Raw genomic sequence first — 11,580 nt, forward strand, 5'->3', positions numbered from 1 at the left:
GCCACCTATGAGTGGTTTTTGCACGTTGACTTGGAACATAGTCACTGCTCACAGCCGCGCGGGGTAGTCGTGCGGTCTCGGGAGTCTGGTAACGGTTTTGCGGCTCCCCCCGTCGGAGGTTTGAGTCCTCCCTCGGACATGCGTGTGAGTGTTGTCCTTAGCGTAAGTTAGTTTAAGTTAGATTAAGTAGTGCTTAAGCCTAGGGACCGATGACCTCACCAGTTTGGTCTCATAGTCATTACCACAAATTTCCAATTTCGTTCCTCACATTATGTGACTGGGCTTTGTATAAGACCAACACTGGGCGTCACTTTCGTTGGGGGAAAAGTAAATCGCAGACAATCGTCTATAGATTAAACTTAGTAACATGAGAACTGAGCATATCACTCGGGAGTGTACTGTTTCGCACATTAACTGATTAATTGGTGAGAGCGCACCGACCTCCCTAAGGGTAAAACAGACATTGATTTTGTTAGCAAACTCAATTATCATTTCAGTTGTCTTGTTGCGAAACATTCTAAGTTACTCAAACAAATAGTTCTTAGTGTGTTACCGAATTTTGTTCCACACAACGTACAGTCAATTCTCTGGATTACTCTGTTTCTATGTGTTACTACTGCGTTATGGTGTACCATCATTGCTAAGAATCTACAACCGCCAAAAAAATTAGACACCTGTGTCAACTACATTGAGATCTTGCATTACACACCGAAGAGAGAATAGTTGTTTATCGGTCCTGAAATATTATTAATCAAAATGATCTGAAAATCTACTCAACGAATAAACTGATGTCGCTTACTTGCTGCTTTTGGATATTGTAAACTATGTAAAAGAGACCCTGGTTGACATCAATTCTGCTTGAACGCTTATTAACACCATTTCGTGGTCTAGATATCATACCACCCTCAATATACCATGATAGCTGAGAAAAACTCGGCTACTTCTCAGGCGTTGTACTCTATAGTAAGAAGTGCTGTATTTAAAATATAGTGTAGTGATAACCTATGTATGGTGTGAAGTAACAAAAGTAATAAGGTGAGAGCAGGGCAACCGACATCAAACGAACAAATATTTCCCAATGATAGTGTAAATACACCCTTGTAAAGATAAAGCCATAAAGCAGTAACCAAAAAATGTGCCTTTATTCTTTTCCCTTACTAATAGTTGTTTTGCTAAATGTTTTAAGATGAATAGTCAAAGCTACTCAGACATTAAATTCCTACCCACAGATGGTAACCTTGGATGAGAGATTTCTTTACTGTTCACTCGTTAAATTTAGGCTATTAATTCAACTATGACAGGCAAATAGTAATGTAGTTAATTTTTAAAAGTTTAAGAAGTTGGAGTGGAACTGATTATTATTCCTATGTAAACACATAAAAAATGAAGCACCCAGAGTGGGAGGAGAAAACGAAACAATTCTTCATAGGCTGAGAGGGTATGCCACATTATTTCAGTGATTACAGTATAGAATCAAATTTACAATACTTTTAAGCCTAGTGTTTACACCTATAAAATATTTGAAGAAATGCACCTCTGAGCCATCAGCTGTACAAATACATCTTTATGCTCTCCGGACTTCGGTCAAATAACTATCTTCACAGGAGAAAAAGCTGTACAATGGCAAGTCATGAATACATCATCTTCAAGTCAACTCCAATCACATGTTCATAAAAATGTTCCATAAACTCAGATGAATTAAAATTATTTTGTCTGATGCAAATACAGTACTATATTTGTATCAGGAAAAATTATTTTGGTTTATTTTAGGTTATGGAGCAATTATGTGAACATATGATTAGAGTTTATTTGAAGATAACTTATTCGGGACTCATCATCACAGAGCTTTTCCTCCTATGAAGATGGTTATTTAACCGAAATCTGTAGAGAACAAAGGTGTATCTGTACATCTGATAAAGGTGTATTTGTACAGCTGATCGCTCAGAGATGCATTTTTTCAAAAATTTATAAAAGCTTGGGAGTGTGAGCTTACTTATCAGTATGCCATTGCACCCTATCTGACCTGGATGCACGCAATGGAGGGTGTCATACAGACGTTCTATTCTCTCCTCAGGCAAGCTGGCTCACTAATAGTGGCACTGTTCGTTGGTATCCTGAATAATGGCACTGGGACGGAATTTACGTCTTAGCTGGTCCTAAACACGTACTACCGGGGATAAATCTGGGGATCTTGCTAGTCGTGTGAGTACACCCACCACACGTAGACTACTTACAGAGACACATGGTATGTGAGGACGAGCATTGGCTTCATTGGCCTGTTGGTACAACACTACTGTCGCAAGACATGTAATACCTGAGAACGAAAGATGTCCATGACGTACCGTTGCGCTATCAGATTTCCCTGTCATTACCAGCCGGGCTTGAAGTCATTCCCACTGGGTCCTTACACCATTACACCGTGAGTAATACCACTGTGCCTCTGCAAAAGTAGGATCTCTCCCCATGCTCACTGATGGTCATCAAGGGCAATCCAGAAACACGATTCATCGCTATACACAATGCGACGCCATTCCTCAGCACTTCATGTTTAATGGTCATGACACCACACCAAACCCTGCCGTTTGTGTCGTGGTGTGTAGAACGCAGGCTGCTCCAAGTTTCCCACATAGCAGGGAGTTACAGAACATAGCAGAGAGTTCATTACTTGTTCTTGGATGGCAGGCACAGATGTAAAAGTATTGCGATATGCTTGGTGCACAGTTCTGTAACCCTTGCTTGTGGTGGTCAGACGTGGTCGATAGGAATCTTGACGACGAGTACATTCCCGTGTAGTCCAACAATGAGTCACTGCTATATCTGAATCCCCACAGATCTGGTTATTGTAGGATTCCACCAGCTAGCCAAATGGTCGCCCACGATGAGGCCCCCTTCAAAGAGTGTCAACTGATGATAACGCTGACTCAGATCAGTGCTTGGCATTCCCGCTACTTTCACAGTCATCAGTCAATATCTGACACTGTTCGTGCCCCTGGTATACCCTACCAGACTTGTTAAAAACACTAAACATGAACAACGCTAATGTACTCTGGTGGCCATCCTTCCTGTCAAAGAGAATTGAGACTTTAAACCTACCTGCTGATGACGTGTATGTGTACGGAGTTACACTGATATCGGACCGTGCCCTCTGGGTGCTCCACTTCTTTTTTGGCAAGTAGTATAAAACCCAAATGGACTACTTACTGTTATTTAATCAAAATTACACTCATCTTTATGAGTTCAATGAGGACAACGATATTGTCTGCTTCGTTGTTTTGTATCTTACCATCCATTAATCAGTCAAGCATTCCTGTGAAGTTAGCGGACAACTGCCATTTAGCTGTGATCGCAGTGCGCCTCATAACGGAACGTTAAGCTGAATGAAAGTGATACTGTGCTACGCTTCGTAACCAGTAATCATGCACTAAGTAACCTGGTCCTGACTAAGTGGTTGCCAAAACTTTCGAATCTTCTGGTGCAAATCGTCTTATACTAATTCTCTGGACATTAAAGCCTAATATTCTGCCACATGCTCCGTTTTAATAATAATAATAAAAGAATCGGGGCTCCGACAATATGCAGCACACGATGAAAAAGAGCGAAACAAATCTTCAATACAATTCAACAAAACACAAGAGGAAGCTACAAGTACATTATTTGCAAGGAGCAAAATTTACACCAAAATATTTTAAACTGAAGGCACTGATGTTCATCACCCCCCACAAGTTGTTTGCCCCTGGACACAGCATTCAGAACTAATGGAAATCTCTAACCTTTCACGAAGGCTATTTCTCAGTTAGTTTGTGTATTAAAAATGGAATTAACACTAGGAATTACAAGGTACATTATGTTTTCATAGTACTGTAATGCCACCATTGGGTCTTTGACGCAGTGTACACACACTTGCCAAGACGGCCTCGATTTCCCACAGTAAAAATAAAAGCAAAAACGCCTCGAAGATGACACAAATAACTATAACTTCCGATACCATGTGAGAGAGCACTATCATCTCGTAAAAGCCACATGGGTTCTGGCCTCATTAAATATTACCTGATCAGACCATGATCTTGGAGCTCACTTGCCACCATATGGCACACGCAAAATCTCGAATTTACCAAGAGTTTCCTGTCTAGGAAGTTACGAATATTCCACACATTTCGACGCAAAATTTCGCAAAAAGTTCCGAAATACGCGACCGAGAAGCGACCATAATAACAGCATGTGCACACACTCAAAGGAACATGCATGAAACTCCAGCCAGTGCCTTGTTATGTTAATTTGCAGAACACAGTATTTACGGAAACTCATTAAACACCGCAAGACAAAGCATTTATGAAATAAATAAGCAAGTTAATACTGCAACTGACTAATGGCTGAGGACTACTTCGGGTTTGAAGAAGCGCCATTCAAATGATTTTAACTATCTGTTTCATGAAGTAAATTACGGTATGAAACAGACTCTGATAGTTAAACTGTGTGTAATGGCAAAACTAAGAAAATCAATTCTCGCTCTCTTGCGCAAGCAACACATTAACGCAGGTACTAGCGACGGAGACGGGTCAGCTGGGTTCAGTAGCCGAGCGGTTCTACGAGCTTCAGTCAGCGCCTAGAACCTCTCGGCCACCTCGGCCGGCCACAATTTCTCAGCAGTTCTTTTCCCACTTATGATCTGGCACGTTTGCTCCATTTGACGTTTACTACATTGACCTGAACTAATAATCAGTTTTTCTTAAACACTGCATATAACTCAAACATTGGACAATCGGTTATTATTTTTAATTTATAAGAATTGATATTTAATTTATAGGAATTCGGCATATTTATAATTAGTTCTTAATTTTTGCTGGTTGCAGATTAATTACACTCTAAGGAGAAAAAAGGAAAGAATAGAAAGTAAACCGATGCTGCACGAAGGAACTGTCCGAATGGGACGGAAATCAGTAGATGTGAAGTAAATGTACAGAAAAACAAATGATTACAGTTTCAGGAAAACTGGATGATTTATTCAAGAGAAGGAGGTTTCCAAACTGAGCAAGTCAATAACGTGTTCGTCCACCTCTTGCCCTTATGAAAGCTGTTATTCGGCTTAGCATTGGTTGATAAGAGTTGATGGTTGCTCTCCTGAGGGATATCGTGTTAAATTCTGTCCAATTGGCCCGTAGGATCGTCGAAAGCCCGAGCTGGTTTAAGGGCACTGCCCATAATGCTTCGAACGTTCTCAATAGGGGAGAGATCCGGCAACCTTGCTAGACAAAGTAGGGTTTGGCAAGACGAGGACAGTCAGTGGAAATTCTGGCCCTGTGATGAACTGTTAACCCAGGATGGCTTGCCATTAAGGGCAAGGAAACGGTGCATAGGATATCGTCGAGGTACCACTGTGCTGCAGGGTGCCGTGGATGACAATCAAACGGGTCTTGCTATAGAAGGAAATGGAACCCCAGGCCATCACTCCAGATTGTGGGGTCGTGTACGGGTGACTGTCAGGTTGCCATCCCATCTCTGCCCAGAACGTCTCGAGACATGTCTTCGCTGGTCACTGCAGCTCATTCCGAAGTGGGTCTCACTGAAGGCAACTCTATCCCATCCCAGGTCGATGAGGTGTCTGGAGACACCCCAGAGAGCGGTGGGTTACCAAGCTGACTGTCTCACGCCATACTTCCCGACAACCAGAAGTGACGGTCTGGAGTGCGATTTCTTTTCATAGCAGGACCCCTTTGGTTGTCATCCGCGGCGTTCTAATAGCACAGTGGTTCGTCGACGATATTCTACGGCCCATTCTGTCGCCCTTCAATTCAAGCAATCCTGGGCTTACATTTCAGCAAGATAATGGCCCCCCGCACATTTCGAGAGTTTCTAATGCTTGTTTTCGTGCTTGTCAAACCAGACCTTGGCGAGCAAGGTCGCCAGATATATACCCAATTGAGTAAGTTTGGAGCACTATGGTCTGCGCCCTCTAACCATCGGATTCTGATGATCTAACAAGCCTACTGGACATAATTTGGCGCGATATCTCTCACGAGGACATCCAACAACTCTGTCAACAAATGCTAAGCCGAATAACTACTTCCATAAGAGCCAAAGGTGGACCAACGCGTTATTGACTTGCTCAGTGTGTGAAGCCCTTTCTCTTGATTAACTCGTTCAGTCTTTCTGCAACTACAATAATGTGTTCGTCTGTACATGCACATCACATCTACCGAATCCAGTGCATTCGGATAATTCCTTCGTTCTTTTTTCAATTTTGTCTTAGAGTTTATTTGCTTGGTAGCACAAAGAAATACAGTTGTGACGTCTCCAAACTGGAACAACGTTGTAAAACAGCAGAAATTTACATCGTGTGCGTTAACAGTAAGTGGAACATAGGCTAAAGAGTATTTTGTGGTCCAATAAGTAAGTTATCTTAAAATAAAATGCCCTGTATGCAACCAAATGGTAAATATCTTAAATTAACTGCAGACAGCCTTGTAGGTATGGCAACTACAGCTTGGGTATTAATAACCGCTTCAACTGCCACAAAACCGGTAGTGATCCATTAATAAAGGACTAAATATAGCTGAAGCGGTTATTAATACCCAAGATCTTAAATTAAATTGGCCAGTGGTAGCATGACAAATGATGTACCTTAACACGTGTCTTCCAATGCTAGTCAGAAAATATTTGCAATGGTTTTCCTAAATTCGTGAAACCACCTTTAGCTGCTATTATTCAGTTAATGACATGGGCATTTGTTTGTAATGCTCTGCTTCAGTGTAGCTATATTGTTTCCTCTAAGGAAAGCAGTGATTGCAACACTATAATATATGTGTTTAACGTCTCATAGACAACTCAAATTGATAGGTACGTGCTCAGCTTCCATGAGGATGACAAAGAAATAAATATGTCAAACAAAAAACACTTAACTGTAATGGAGCTTCCTAGCGGTAGTCGAAGACAATCTGGATTTTGCAACAACCTGTCACATAGCGTTTCTTTACACCGACAGCTACCGTCAGCTTACGTTTCTTAGGACTGTAGCGCCAACAATGTGTGTCTCTCCTGAATGACACATAGCTACTGCTAGGCAATACGCCTCCGTAGCTGAGAGCGCTAACCCACGCTTCTGTTGTCGTGCTCGGCTAGGAGGTGTGAATCCTGGTGTTGGGAAGACGTTTTGACCCCCAATATTTGGCGAACAAGGAGAAAAAAATTGTGGCGTACAGTTCCTGAAAACAAGACTTTGCGCCAGTATCATGGATCAAATTCCGAACCTTTCCATAGTTTCTTTTGCAATAGGGACTTGGATCACTGTTATTTGTGATCCCCTGAATCTACAGAGGTACAGTGGACATGACTTCATGATCCTTCTTAAGAATTAGACCTTTTTCTACCTCTTATTGATTGAAAATCTATTCCCACGTCAGTTTGCAAAACGGGTCCATCTATCTACAATAGCGGGTTGTTACAGGATCCTAAAACGTTTCACAATCTCTAAAATAATAATATTCCTTGAGAAAATGTCGCCTCGCTTAAAGCATCAACCGGAGGTCGTCCTAGTGAGAACTATTGTTTGTTTCCTTTTCCAAACACGATATATCTCAAGTACTAGGAATAGGCGAACAAATACACTACTGGCCATTAAAATTGCCACACCAAGAAGAAATGCAGATGATAAACAGGTATTCATTGGACAGATATATTATACCAGAATTGACATGTGATTACATTTTCACGCAATTTGGGTGCATAGATCCTGAGAAATCAGTACCCAGAGCAACCACCTCTGGCCGTAATAACTGCCATGATACGCCTGGGCATTGAGTGAAACAGAGCTTGGATGGCGGGTACAGGTACAGCCGGTCATACAGCTTCAACACGATACCACAGTTCATCAAGAGTAGTGACTGGTGTATTGTGACGAGCCAGTTGTTCGGCCACCATTGACTAGATGTTTGCAGTTGGTGAGAGATCTGGAGAATGGGCTGCTCAGGTCAGCAGTCGAACATTTTCTGTATCAAGAAAGGCCCGTACAGGACCTGAAACATCCGGTCGTGCTTTATCCTGCTGAAATGTAGGGTTTCGCCGGGATCGAATGTAGGGTAGAGCCACGGGTCGTCACACATCTAAAATGTAACGTCCACTGTTCGAGGTGCTGTCAGTGCGAACAAGAGGTGACCGAGACGTGTAACCAATGGCACCCCGTACCATCACGCCCGGCGATGCCCCAGTATGGCTATGACGAATACACTCTTCCAATGTGCGTTCACCGCGATTTCGCCAAACACGGATGCGACCAACTTGATGCTGTAAACAGAACCGGGATTAATCCGAAAAAAATGACGTTTTGCCATTCGTGCACCCAGGTTCATCGTTAAATACATCATCGGAGGAGCTCCTGTCTATGATGCAGCGTCAAGAATAACCGCAGCTATGGTCTCCGAGCTGATAGTCCTGGCTGCTTGTAATGTCGTCGAACTGTTCGTGCAGATGGTTGTTGTCTTTCAAATGTCCCCATTTTTGACTCAGGGATCGAGATGTGGCTGTACGATCCGTTACAGCCATATGGATAAGTTGCCTGTCATCTAGACTGCTAGTGATACGAGGCCTTTGGGCTCCAGCACGGCGTTCCGTATTACCCTCCTGAAACCACCGATTCCGTATTTTGCTAACAGTAATTGGATCTCGACCAACGCGAGCAGCAATGTCGCGATACGATAAACTGCAATCTCAATAGACTACAATCGGAAACATGATGGTACGCATTTCTCCTCCTTACACGAGGCATCACAACAACGTTTCATCAGGGAATGCCTGTCAACTGCCGTTTGTGTATGAGAAATCTGTTGGAAACTTTCCTCATGTCATCACGTTGTAGGTGTCGCCACCGGAGCCAATCTTGTGTGAATGCTCTAAAAAGCTAATCAATTGCATATCACAGCATCTTCTTCCTGTCGGTTAAATTTCGCGTCTGTAGCACGTCCTCTTCGTGGTGTAGTAATTTTAATGGCCAGTAGTGTAGTTTTGGTTTGTTCTAGATTTCTGAAAGGCTGTGGACATTGTACCACACTGTTGCCTGATAATAACTACACTACCACAAAAGGTATCTTCTGCCTCATAAATGTCTGTAGGCTGACAGAATGCGGTGCAATATACTGAACGACGAATAACTAAATACATTGCGAATTTCAGCGTAGGAGTACTTATCTTCTCAATATGTACTAACGATTTACCTGATAGGGCAGCAGCACTCATTAACTGTGAGCTTTCGATACTGTTATCTGCAGATAAGAATCATAGCCGGATGAGTGTGAGAAAATGCCTCCTGGGGTGCTGAATAGCAACGGCATTAAAATGCGCAAAACCATTGATAGTGTGCATAAATAAGTAGGGAAACTCGATATTATCATATTCTAGCGTTAGTGCAAAGTTCTTGAGCTTGTTATATGTGAACATCATGCAACGTCCAGAATGAGATTTTCACTCTGCAGAGGAGTGTGCGCTGATGTGAAACTTCCAGGCAGATTAAAACTGTGTGCCGGACCGAGACTCCAACTCGGGACCTTTGCCTTTCGCGTGCAAGTGCTCTAGCAACTGAGCTACTCAAGCACGACTCACTGTGAGGACGGATCGTGAGTCGTGCTTGGGTAGCTCATTTGGTAGAGCACTTGCCCGCGAAAGGCAAAGGTCCCAAGTTGGAGTCTCGCTCCGGCACACAGTTTTATTCTGCCAGGAAGTTTCATCATGTAACGTTACTGCGAATCAGTATGAAATGGAATCATTGGTACGGAAGGTGAATGGAAGACTAAGATCTGTTGTGTAGTTCTGGAAAAGTGTTGTGAGACTGCTAAGGAAACTGCGTACAAAACTCAAGCTTCGGCTACTCTAATTACTAATTTGGTGTGTAGGGCGCTTATTAAGGAAGCCTGGCAGTATGCGTCGAAAGAATACAGAGAACAACTTCTACAATGGTAAAAGTTCGCTATAGGGCAAACTGAAATGTTATAGGAGTTCTTAGAGAACTTAAATGGAAATAAATGAGAAAAACGGCGGTATTTTTATCGTTTACAATTTGTAGATGATCATTGATTCAATATGGCTACTTATTTCATTTAACGTAACTGAAATGAAGAGGATATCATTTCTAGGGAAGATAATAAAAAAACACCAACTGGTTTATTACGCCTTAAACATCATTAAATGTTTCTTTGGGCTCAGCAGGCACATTCCATAGGTAATTAAAAAAGAAATATTTGTTAATAACACTGAAACAAGATGTATAGCTACAAACATGTGTTTAAATTTGTCCGTGTTAAGCTTACGTATGCTTAGCGCAATTACTGAAGCGCGAATTATAGTTGAGAACTTAGAGTGAAGTCGTTTGGTGACGCGGAAATAGTTGGTTACATTATATTCTATCTGGCACACTTGGCGGAACTTCGTGCAGGGCGTAAGGCGTCGTAACATTACCCGAGCGCACGCGATCCGCTGAGGGCAGGCAGACGGCGCTGTCAACACCTCACCGGTGTGTTCCCCGTAAGAGATGTTTTTCTTCTTGTGGTCAGGAACTTACGACCTCATTTCACTCTGTTTGTACCTTCCTCTACGATTCTGGAAAACAATTAAAACAATAGCGACGTGTCTCTCGTAAGAGACGTTCTTCCTCTTGCAATCAGTAAGTTAAGACCTCCTTTCACTGTGTTTGTACCTTCTGTCAAGCTTCTGGGAAACAATTTTTAAAAGAGAAAAATGTCTGGTCCTAACTTTTTTCGAATCAATAATCTTATGTTTACACCTATAGAATGTTCACTTCCCCGATGAGAACTAGGAGACCTTGCCCCTGTTTTGTTCTGATACGCGTTATTACTCCATGGCTTCTCTCAGTCTCTGGCGATTGCAGGAAATGTTTGGCTCCAGGTTCCTTCCGAGAAAACCGCAACTTGTCGTCTGCTTTAAGTGCTCCAGGAATTCATATCTGCCTCGAAAGAAAACGCTCACAGCATAGTGGAAAACATTAGAGTACCACATAACTATGTCATTTTTCCACATCACAAAATGTAATGAAAGTCCAATGTGATCTCTTTTAATGTGATTTAAGGGGCACTCGTATACTCCTCATGTATGCATAGAAAGATATACAGTATGCAAAGCACAAGCGTAAAGGTCGAGATTTTTAACATCTTCTCGCCTTGTTATGTCACCTACTTTCGGTAACACTAGTACGTTAACCCCTCCTGCAAGGGTAATGAAGAGAAAATATTTTTGAACTAGTTAGGAAAAAACTAATTACGTTTCCAATTCGACCTCAATTTAACCTTCACAAACACAATTGTCTCATGGTAACAAGGGCAGAGAAGCGAAAAGATTAAATTGTTGATTTCACGCTGTCATGATTAACAAAATTGTGAAATACAATTTACAAGAGCGTAAAATTTAGAATTTTTCAGTGCGCTATAGTGTGGCTATAGTACAGGGTGTTTCAAAAAGGACTTTAAAACTTTATAAATTCATATAAATTTATTGAAAGACGATATAGAGTTGAGTTTAGTGTTATTTCGTAGGGAAAAACATCAAGTTTTTTTTATTTTACATTAAAGATGTTGTATGTGG

The sequence above is a fragment of the Schistocerca gregaria genome, chromosome X (genome assembly GCF_023897955.1).
Source record: "Schistocerca gregaria isolate iqSchGreg1 chromosome X, iqSchGreg1.2, whole genome shotgun sequence".
Lineage (NCBI taxonomy): Eukaryota > Metazoa > Arthropoda > Insecta > Orthoptera > Acrididae > Schistocerca > Schistocerca gregaria.